A 12,345-nucleotide genomic window follows, 5' to 3' on the forward strand; every position below is an offset into this window, starting at 1 on the left:
ATATTAACTATGGGGTTGAGCAGATATCATCTCATACCATGATTGTTGTACTGTACATGTGTTTCTTTTTGATGGTAAATTCTCTTATTACCCGGCTTGTATCGCTTATCTCCGGAAGTTTACTACTTTATGCTTTGAGAAATGAGGGCTACCAAAGTTCAAACTGCAAGAGTTTAAACTTGACTTTGCTGCTAGCACGTAAGTCCACTTTTGCTGGAGTTTAGCTAGAACGGTACAAATTACAAGTTCTCCCCCATACGGCGGCCGCCGATTGCTGTATTCAGTTTAGCTACAAATATACCCTGCCAATTCCCAATCCATAATTTGAAGTCCAATGGCAATGGCATCGATAGGAGAGTTGGGTTTTACTCAAAGAGGAAATTTATCAAATTGGCTGGTCGTTGGATGACATGTGGCGAATACAAATAAGAATATGGAGTATTATAGGGATGAATGGGGAAGAGAACATTTATCGGATTGGGTGTCGAGCATTTCATGTGTCACGATTATAGCAAGTGTATCTAAATTTGTTAGAATAAGGTGAGACGCTACTTTGCTCGGTGGGCAGTTTACATCCCAATCACAGAGCGTAAAACTCAAGCTATTCACTTGTTTGGGAAACAGTCAGGACGTAGGCCTTTAAGATGATTTATGTCAAGTAGCAACTAGATTAGAGGCGAAAAGAACATCTCTCTTCCAGAACTTCAAACCACGCGGAATATTACCCTGTCAAACATTCCACAACGGCACAGAGTTGATAATCTAGCCACAGGAAGAAGTAGGATGGTCGTACGATCAAAGCCTTTCATATTATAGGGCTAGTGATTGGATTCATGGTAGTCATTTTTCACTTTCTTGGGGCCAAAAGAATGTTGCATTAGTTTTGTATCTATGCAAATGTATCATGTAGGGTACGTCCGAGATTGAGGTTTTTATTGGACGGGCACAATAAGTCCGCTATACTTTGTTCATCCTTCCGTAGTTATTTGCATTACCTTTTCGGGTCTGATTTTCTGGATGGAACATGAGAAAGCCACGCTGAGAAAAGTACTGAATAAGTAAGGATATCTGGTTAAGCAAGTGGTTTCATGATAGTTACTCAGGGGTCAAGCACGTCTTGGACCCTTGCAGATAACGCAGTCAATATCTTGCGATGCCGGAATGACTTGCTCAAGTTTGATAGCGGCTTTGACACGGACCGCCCAGCAACCCTTGGCTGGGGGCCGACTGTCGTGTCCAGTGCCCACTACGATTTCCAAGGCAATTCCTTCCAGACAGAGGACTGTCGGACTTGGGCCCCAGTCGATTCAATCGAATGCCTATCTTGACAGTGAATATTGTATCAGAGTCTGAAATGTATGTCGAGTCCAAGAGTCGGGATCCATATGTACAACGTTACAGTACAGAACTAGCCGATCTCAAATCGAGGAATCCACATCGCCAAGTCTGCACGAGCGCACCATGTCTCCTAGAACGTGTTGGACAATCTGAAGATGTTTCTATCCTTTGGGATTGGGCATGTAGTACAATCCATCAGATCAGGCATCCGTTGCGAAGCGTTGAACATATTTGCACTTATTGAGAATTGAGTGTTCATCGTCCATTGAATTGTACAATACTGTATGTACTAGTAACGAACCGGCAGGAGAGTCTGTGCAACCTTCCAAGTTTTCTAGAATGCTTCCTTTTCGACTTTTCCGTACATTATGATAAATGATTGGCTGGCACAATGCATTTATGTATTTGTCATCCGTACGGAGCTATTCCGCTGTTGCAATAGTCCAACATTATTACCTTTTTCAGAATACCAAAGGTTTTGTTTAGATACGTAGTCAGAATAAGTTAAGACAAATATGAACATGGGGCTGTGCGAGGAGATCCAAAGTGTAATCTCCACCTGTATCAACCGACAATCACCAAGTTCAACCAACACATTGGCTATGGTCTTGATGTCATTACCAACATACCCGAGTCATTTAGCACTGTTAGTGGCAGTATGACGGTGGTTATCGCGCTGCATTCCTGCTCTGTAAACTGTATGCAGACTAATACATAAGCATATAGCGCTCGGACCGTCATGTAATTGGTGCTCTCGTTTAGAGATTGTCGATCATTGATGGGAGTCAATATAAACCATCCTGCCAGTGACCTATCTCGAAACGAGGTGGTAGTACAGTCCACATAATGATGCGTTACCTAAACAAGTACGCATATACAGGGCATATCGAACCTGCATAAATCATTTCTTTTGTCGCCGTTTCTCCATTCCTAGTAAATAGAGGGTAGTTATTATTGTATCAAGTAACAAATCAAAACCATGCCTCGAAAGGAAAAAAAAAAAAAAAAAAAAGTTACACAGATTCAATAGTCACGCGGTCACACCGCAAGGATTAGAGAATTTTCCAAACGACCTTCTAGAAAATGAGTCGAAGGTTTCTGATTATGCAGTATGCATGTATCATGCAATATATCTCAAAGATAAAATTGTTGATTGGTTAATTCTGCATTAATGCTGTGATAATATAGGATGGACTGAAAGATTTTGCACACTCTCAACTGCAGGGGAGTTGTGTATGGAGATTTCGAGATTCGTTATGTTGTGTCTGTGTCGTTTCTTATGCATGTCTGACATGAGGATATATCGTTTTTTATCGGGCGCTAGATACTTATCAATGACTGGATATTGAGATACGCGGACATACTTTACCCAAAATGTTTATTTGAACTCAATACACCCTGATCATCTGATTCATACCCCGTAGTCGATATTCATGGAGTACATTAGCACACGCAGTAAGTCCGGAGTACCCCATACCGGACAAGATCCCTATTTCGTCACCAGGCCCTTCTTGCAGATTGGACATCGCAGGTGGAAAGAATGTTGTCTGCACGCTTGGGGCCAAATGCAGGTGTCATGCGGGACATGAGGGCAGAGACTGTACCTTGCTTGGATACGTAGTTATTTTGACAAAAAAACTTGACTTACTTTTACAGACTGTTGGTTACATATCGGGCTGCTGTTTCAGTTTCCTCCCTCTTTCACCATGTTATGAACTCTTGCATGCGTCTATTCCAAGTTATTCTCCGGCTGTTAATCTGATTGGCGCTGCCAAATAACCAAGCAGAGCCAAGCCAGTCCTAGTACATGGTACAACAATTGATTGTTACGGTATTTCCATGAGATCATGAATCATAATTATCATCACCATCTTCATCTTACTGCGTCATGTATCGTTCTAAAGATAGAATACTCAGAAATAGACGTTGATCCATTCCTCAAACCTGTCCATCGTTGCGCCAGTATCATATAGAGTGGCTTGGCCGTGGAGTTGTGTATCCGTACAACGATACACTAAGTTGTACCACGCTAGTATCGAACTACAGTAAAAAAGCAAAACCAAAAATAGAACACCCACCTGTGGCTGTATGTAAAGTTGTAAACTAAGTTAGCTTTCTTAGTATTGTAATTAACAAAACTTAACAATGAAGCTAGTTAGTAATTAGGTTATTTAGCGTATGGACCCCTGTCGGTTAGTCTCTTGGCCAGTTATCTTGACGCTGAACGGTTACTTAGACTGGTGTAGCTCAGAAGTGAAACGAGATCATTGAAAGTGGAAAGGAGCTATGAAGAAAAGTAGCGGACATAACTTTATTTGTAGAGTTGATAGTTCCGGAGTTGTTGCTCGTCCTCCGTAGAAAATCAACTTGGATATTGGAGTTCTTTTAAAAGCGAGTATTGATTTGATATAATTTGATGAATGATATAACTGACTCGTGGATATATATGTACATGAGTCGGGATAGTTGAAGAAGATCTCTTCATCATGACCCAACAACGGCGTTTATTCTACAGATTACAATTGTAGCTGCTCGTCAGACATGAGTCGACTACGAATTTCGCATACTCGTGCCACACATGTCTAAGTCCGTAGTCATTTCCACCTCTTCGAAACATGCAAACCCTGACTTTCTCTACCGGATTCACATCTTAGATACTAGTCAAGGGACGGTGATAGGGCAGGAGCTCGGAGTAGAACCGGAGAGTCGACGGGAGCCGTTGCGGATCCTATTGAAGCTTGACAATATCAGATAAACTCAGTGGAAACCAGCCCACTTGAGTGGTAATAAACAAGTGATAGGGCAATGAGTTATACGTAAAGCTTGTGGTTCGGAGATAAGACCTCGCAACATATACTGTATTGATTGTTTACTAGGATTTTTTTTTTTTGATAAACACTAAGCCAGAGTAAAAGACATTCCCCGGCTGATTTATAAGCTGATTTGAAGCTTTTCTCTTTATCCATATGGAGCGCATCTGAAAATATCTCGCCGACCGGTCAGCACGTGAAGAGCATTCAAAGTTAGCCAGTATGGTTGGCTCAATGGCTACTTGCTTAGAGCTATTAATTGACCCTGTGGTGTTCAGCTGCTAAAATCTCACTCCTAGCTTGAAACAAGATAGGATTAGCACATTATGTTTATTTTTGAGAGCAGTCAACAAGTTTCAAATGCCGAAGATATGCACTATGGAGTAGTTATATCGTTATATCCACGTGTTGACTTTTGTCTAAGTATTGGCATAGATATTTCACATGGTCAGACGGTGTTACTGTCGGAGCCAGTCCGATAATTACAAGTTAACTCCGTAGATAAATTAGCCGCAATTATCAAGCCGTAATCGAACCCTAATTTATCTAGTCCAGACACCGATTTAAGCTTCTTTGGAGCAGCTAAGACGAATAAGGAAGGATGCGAGTTGCCCGATATGGTTAAGAAGAGTAAAGCTAATCTATTATTATCCAACCAAATTTACGGCACAAATTAAATACGGTTGTAACTGTTATTTCGTACGGAGCATAATTTGGTACGTACGTAATTTTCCATTCAAAACTTGACTTTTTACCTCTTAAGGAACCAGTTCAGGGTCTCGGAGATAGAGCCGACTCAAATCTTATTCCGAAGTCATCCAGTTTTCGACCAGACTCAACCTTTGCAGTTATGGACGGTCTGTTCGTACCAGACCTGCCAAAGGAGCGAATCACTGTCGGGATTTGACCATTCATGGTTTGATATAGCTAGTGATTAGGCGTATGTATGATCGTAAGATCGTATAGTACATATTTCGCAGGGGACCGTGTTAGCAACATCGATATTAGTCTAACTATAAACGGAAGTACTTTTTTTCGTAGGGCGGTTTAATTGCTCGTGTCCACTGGCTGTTCATACTGTATCAAAGTTAGCGTCGTACGTGCGCGCTTTTAACTCCCCGTCTCAGCCAGAAGAAAAGGGGATTCAAGACTCAAAGATACTATACCTCGACGGTCACAAAGGAACTTACCCAGTACTGTGTATGGACAGCGGTTAATGCCGCCAATACGGAAATACGGATTGAAATGTCCGGAAACCCATGATTTTGAACGACATGGTCTTAGCACCATGATTACCCGGGGGTACGGATTCCAGATTACGAGGCATGAAATTAAGACTAATCCCCGCAAGTAATTGAGTCTACCGTACCATGGAAGAAAAAGGCATAGTCTGGATTGTCGATAGACCCCAGTACATAGGGCCGAAACGTATTGTAAGCGTTAGTCGTTACGTAGTGGGATATAGATCAATATGTCAGGCACGGACGTTTGGCGTCTTGATAATGACTACCGACTACCGACTGTGGCATAGACACGAGGGTTTGTAATATCGTGCAGTACATCTAGATTCATCACGTTCATATGAATATTAGAATACAGTGTATCGTATCCCGGTAGATAATAGCTCTTCAGACTTGTATCGAGTAAAAACGATGTTCGAGACCCTATTTAACGTGTCATATAAAGCCGGATCTAACTGCATACTATTAAGTACCAAGAGAATGCTTTTCTTGGCATCTGTCAGATCTCTTCTGCATTAAGCAGGTGGTACATACGTGCTTCTTAGCATAGCGGTACCTGCTATATGAGGCGTATTTTGATTCTATCTGAGCATCTATCTTTGCTTACAAGCCTGTCTGCCTTGCCGTTGATGCTTACCAATATCAAATGCTAGTACGTATCGTCATAAATCGGGACATACGTTGCGACTGACCGCTACTGGTAAAATGTCTTAGACTACGATGGCCCTAAAAGCAGAGGAAGTGAGAATTTAGACCATTGTCATGCCAATCAATGTTCTTGACTACGTAGTATCGATGTACAAGCGGCTACATAGCTAGCATCTCGAAAGAAGGGATCACCCTATCCTATGGGTATGTACGTATAATTGGCGTCAAACACGTGGACATCACCCTGTCCTCTGGCTTCAGATTCTCGGAGTGCACTACTGCACCTCCCAGGGGTCTAAGTGTCTAACAACAAGGATGCATGCAATATCATTGACTAAGAAAGGTATTCGTACCCTTATTACGGTCATGGAGAATTTATTTAGGTTTCTTCAGTAATTATATAGCCCTAACTAGGCCTGCCAACTTTGTATTCAAATACTTTGAGAAGGATCCATCAGGACGCCCGGGTTTGGGAAGCGCGCGCGTTGCCCAGAAATGGAGACTTAAGACGGTTCTTTTACCTATCTTTGTTGAGCACGTAATTGGTGGCGCTTGGACTAACGGTGCCTCGTTGAATACGGTGCTTGTACTGTATCAGAAGTAATTTCCTGGGCTTAATGATTGGATAACTTACAGGCTTAGATGTATGATACGAACTTTATCTGACTTAACCTTAAGTTATAGTTAGTTTCTCCTATTGCCAAATCTATCATATGTTGCATATCTCAGCAAATACCTTCAGATAACGGCAACTGCTTATCAGTCCCAGCTATAGGTGCTGAGATGTTTTCTTCTGAAAATAATGGACGTTCAAAAACGAGGACTGTTATCGCGCTTTGATCTTTTGAAGCTGCGTCTCTATTACTCAATGTTTAGTCACTCAACACATGACAAATCGTCGCCACATCGCTTACCCAGATCAGAATATGGCGGAAGTATTCCGATCTCTGATTTTACGTGAAGCTATCCATGTTGATATTGCTTTGATTCTGAACTCTGGAGTCATGCCGGATGCAATCATCCGACTATTACACGAGTAGATGTGCAATCCAGACCTCTCTAGAGGTTTAAGTTAGTGTAATGTCAGATTTTGGTAAGCTAAAGTCAACGGTTCTACTGCTTCATTTGATTACCAATCCCCTCCACTTCTCTGAATAGGATAGTATTAATAATCTCAACACAATATCATGTGCACTCTTGTGATGAACGAGCGAAAAAAAGAAAGATTATGTAATAAGACCTGCTTGAGGTAAATGCAAAGGCCAAGCAGAGGTACATAACACAAGAAAAGCGCTGTTACTCCACAAACTTTCATACCCTACCCCTCGTGGCGTGAGGATGCGCTACTACGCACTATATTAGCACTCGTGTTGCGACTAAGTCAGGCTGCAAATCCATAAGCATGGAGTACGGTGAATGTCTATCATTGGCAGAACCAGCGCGTCGGAGTGCAGTATTCCCTACTCAAAAGAAAGAAGATTCAACCTACGCAAGTCATCATGAGACACTGGTACGTAGTACGAAAATGTGAAAGTGATTGAATTCCAAATAATATCTCCGGAGTCCGTACGGAGAGATTGAGCAAATCTATCCGAAGGCCGACCCAACCATCAGGTACGTCCGTATGCATGCATGAGCAGTACGTATTGCAAGATGTAGGGCATGGTTGGCTGATCAGTTGACGGTATTGCCGAGGGAGAATTAATAATCTATAATAAGCATATACAATATGTATCCATGATGCATATGCGATATTATTGATTCGTAGGAATATTGGAAATGTGGAAAAGAGAGCTGTGTATCTAACAAAGATGCATTCCAACTCTGTCTAGACTCGATTAAAATCTTCGGTTCTCGAGACCAGCCCAAAATGAAAACAGCATACGTCTTCGAGTCTTGATATGCTGTGACATTGGCGTGTAACCAACCCTAGAAAAGATGTTAAAAAAAGGCAGCCAATAACACGCTACATGCTGCTCCTATGTAGCGAGTTATAGATGTATGTACATACAGCGGCCCAAGCCCTTGCAGGTCTATCGTTTTACCTTTTTTTTTTTCTCTCTTTCTCCCCCGCTTATTTGTGCTTTACTTTTTTTTCCGTTCTTGGGGTATCCGTATGCATCATGCAATGCAACCCTTACTCACTCGGACCCCTGGTATGTTCGTGTACAAAAGGGAAATCTAGGTAGTATCAGATTGAGGCTCTTTTTATCCATGTGACCTTATACTCTTGTTCGTATTCATTGGGCTGTTTGGTGATTTCCGGTCAGTCAAAAGAACATTGAAACATTGAATGATATTGTAGAGAGATATACATATATATTAACCGAGAGAAATGGCAGACCAAGCAAACTCAGAGAGCATCCAGAATTAAACCATACACTTCTGTGTAATTATACCATCAATTAACCGTAAGATTTAATAGCACAGTACAGTATCTCGAAAAAATCCCAGCGTTTGATGGGGTGAGGGACCTGACTGCTGATGGACGGATTATTTCCTATTTTGGAAATCTGTACCTCTTTCGTCTCATCCAGACTATTACCAATGCTGACTACCTAGAGATAGCAATAATCATATGGAAGAGAGTAAATAGATAGATTGACTATTAAGCAGGCTTCAACAGCTCGAAATGAAGTTTAAGTATATGTCACATTACAATAGGGGGAATTTGTATGGAAGAATGGCCTGGAAGAGGTGATTCAGGGCAAACTGCAAGGGAGGATATAATTGAAGTTAGGATGATCGATTCCCCTTATTAATAAAGCTTATAGAATTGTCGAACAAGTAATAGGCGAGGAAATGCGTCATGCAAGCAAGTTTCGTCTCTATCGGAATGTCAATTGACTCCAACCTTGGATCAATTTAATTGTGCATGGGAAATTTATACGAATAAGGAGTTGTTTGATAATGGGTTATACCTCAAGGAAGATGTAATTACAGCTGAATATTACTTCTATATGATCCAGATGGCTGCCTCAACAGACTTGATCTACATCAATGGTGAAAGCCGTCGATCAAAACTAGACGAACAAGCTGTGCAGTATTCTGTACAGTCGAATATATGATGGATCTCTGGCTATATTGTCAAGTAAAAGAGATTTACAAGGGCATTTAGCCATGACCAAGAGCCAGACAAACATCACCCTCACGAGTGGGCATTCGGGAAGCATTCTAGAGTAGTCATACGTGGCTGCTCAGTAGCCTGTCAAGGAGAATAGGTCGATACATATGGTGTAGCTGTATCAAGCCCGTATTCATAAGATCACAGTGTTGCAGTAATTTGACGAGTTGTGCCTTTGTAAACGCACATTTCGTAAAAAGGGGTTATCAAGCTACAAGGTAGCTACCACGTCCCAACATATCTAAACCCATCAGAATACAGTGCTAATTTATTTAGGGCTTGAGAGTAGATTAATCTAGAGTAATTTGAAACGCACTTTTGCGCCATGCGCAGAGCCAGGACGATGGGGATGACCCACTGAACACGAGGTGCATTTCATCTTGGCCTTCCTATACAAGTCCATTGGTTTACAACAAGCTTGGAACATCAGCCTTATGGGCCGCTTGCTTCGAAAGAGGCAGCTCTATTTTAGCGTCAAGTCATTTATCTATGTACGGGGTTGAGAATAGGGGTAAGTGGATCTCAAAACGCATGCCAGACGGAAGAGTAAATGAACAAGACAGCGCGGTTGGTCCCAACGACGCTGCTAGCACCACGAAGTAAATTAACTCAATTCATCCTTGGCTTCTACTAAATTCACAGGGTGTAGGATTCCTATGAGGTGTCTCCTTTACTGTGCATATGGATCTGGGTACGTGTCGTTGCTCCTAGCCTGTCAAACCTAAACGGGACGTGCTCGTGCTGTGCCTGTGGCTTTGCTAGACTGACCATCGAGAGCTGAGAATGTCTTGGTATTTGTACTCTAAGGTGTAAAAGACTTAACATACACGAATACTCATGTTACGACGCGAGACAACACGTTTTATGGCCAAAGATCGGCATGCATACAGACACAACGTACCTCCAACAAGTAAGCCTAATCTCCCAGGATTTGGACGGTGTAATGGAGAGCATAACAAACCTGACGCTTTCAATGCATTGACAGATAGATATCCTGTTTATGCGCCGAGGTCCTTGCGGGCTCTGATCATCAATGAGATGCAGGTCTCATACATACGGAGATCTCCGTAAATTTACTTTGTGAATGCAATCTACTTTCCTCGGACTCTAGAGGTGCAGCAATGCAATGCACCGCCTCAGTTGGCGTAAATGCATTCTTGATATCTTACTCATCTTATACATGATATAGCACATGCCGATGTACATATGCCATATTGACTAGTCGAATGTACCTGTTTTCTACAAGACATACCGTAAAAAAATGGGCTGAACCGTGCTCAGCTCACTGACCATGTTGAATGATCAAAAGTATAATCTCCACGTAGTCAAAGCATTTTGAACGCAAAGTGGAAAGTTAAACTCCAAGCCCGACGTATACAGCAATATTCAGCCCTACGAGTGGAGACTGGCCGCTTCTCGAGTGTTTAGATCGAATGCTGAGTGATCATGCAGTAAGGGTAAGTATACAACAAGCAATACGGTCAAATCCTCAGTAATTACTTGACAATTACGATATGACGTTGTGGTGATTCTGGTGGTTCGTCTTCTGGCTATTTCATATCAAGATAACTAACGCACTTCTGTAATTCCAGGCTCAAAAGGGATTTACGTACTACAGAAACGTGAAATCCTACTCGGGATTAATTCTACACCCGAATGACAATAAAAACCGAGATCAACTCATCATACGTTACATTCGTCTTGAGTCCAGTAAGCGAGGTCAGATTCTTATGTACGGAGTTGACTCCGAAAAGCTTACCGCTTGTCGGCTCCATCCTCTCATACAACCCACGCTAATCGCCTAGTAAACATAGTGGTATGATAAATAAATAACACAGCCCTAAACACTGAAAGTAGCGGATCCGCAAAAAATCTAATTCGTGGTCTTGAGAGCCGACCCGTTTCTGGACCGTTGTCCCGTCGAGCCGTTGTTGGGATTCTGACTCGGGAATCGGAATCCGTTCTGTGATTTGCTTTTTGAGGATTTGTTGTGTTATTGCACGGATTCCTTCTTTCAGTTAGAGGTGTACTATGTCTGAATCCTTGCACACTAAGAACAACGACTACGGAAGACGAGCCAGTGCCTTTTCTTGCTCCTGAATCTAAGAATCATTACAGTCCTTTCGAAATTGCAATACAAACCAAAAATCCAGACCAGACTGATCAACTGACATGGACCAATGGTCCCTTGACGAGCTATGGCTGACGTGATCATACAATCTAATTTACTAACTAAAGCATGCAGGAAAAAGATTGAAAACACACATCTACCGGTCTCTTCTACAAACTGATTGGCCGGGTCACCAACTGCAATAACACGTCAACTAGTCAGAGCTTGGTTAGATATCTCAGGGTATCCTAGATAGGGGCTTCCAACCTGAACCAAAACAGTCTAGAAGATGCATTCCTGAAACCCATAGGGCTGAGCCATTTTTTACCAGCCTCTAGTAACGCACTACGTAACAATGGAAATAACCTAGTAATCAGTCTAACGACACTAACAATCTAGCCTTAAAACTTGACATATAGCCAGGGATAATCCCCAAGTTACTTTTTGACCTTCCCCTCGGGCACCTCGGGGACTCGGAGGGATGTCGGGCTCGTTTACGAAGTGACGAATCAGGTTCAGGAATTGGCTTATATCCTGTTCGAGCTAAATGTTTGTTGGGGTGCGTACTACGTATCTAGTTGTCTTGACTAACTTGGTGATGTGGCCAGGGAGTGTAAATAACGGCTAAGGAAGGCTGGTATGTGTATTGGTACTGTTGTGTATAGCAGATGTCTGGGTCCGGAGTGCATTAACTCATGAGTACGTATGGAGTGTCTATCAATCTAATGTTTGTTCATGTATTGACTATCTTTTGGATTCTTCTGTATTCAAAGTTCAAATTGTCAGGGGTTTCCAATCACCAAGTATGGCAACTCGTTGGCCGATGTAAGCACTAAGTTAGTTGAATGAATGGAACTGTGGACTATCTCTAGATGGTAGACCCAGGATCTCGGGCAGCGGCTAATGAGTTAGCTGTTTAGTTAATAGCTAGTGCTCTATCAGTGCAAATTTTTGTGCTTTAGTCAAGAACTTCGGAGATAGACCATCGAATCGAACTTTACTAAGTGCGGTCTTTCGGGAGAATGATTGCGACTCCTTGATTGAAGAGTACATGCTGTCTTTGATTGAAATTGA

At 42.1% G+C, this 12,345-nt stretch overlaps 1 annotated feature.

The window, feature by feature from the left end:
• Positions 1 to 2,325: 2,325 nt before the first annotated feature.
• Positions 2,326 to 2,350: a microsatellite.
• Positions 2,351 to 12,345: the final 9,995 nt, after the last annotated feature.

Source organism: Talaromyces stipitatus, genomic scaffold, assembly GCF_000003125.1.
Source record: "Talaromyces stipitatus ATCC 10500 scf_1105507295549 genomic scaffold, whole genome shotgun sequence".
Taxonomy (NCBI): Eukaryota; Fungi; Ascomycota; class Eurotiomycetes; order Eurotiales; family Trichocomaceae; genus Talaromyces; species Talaromyces stipitatus.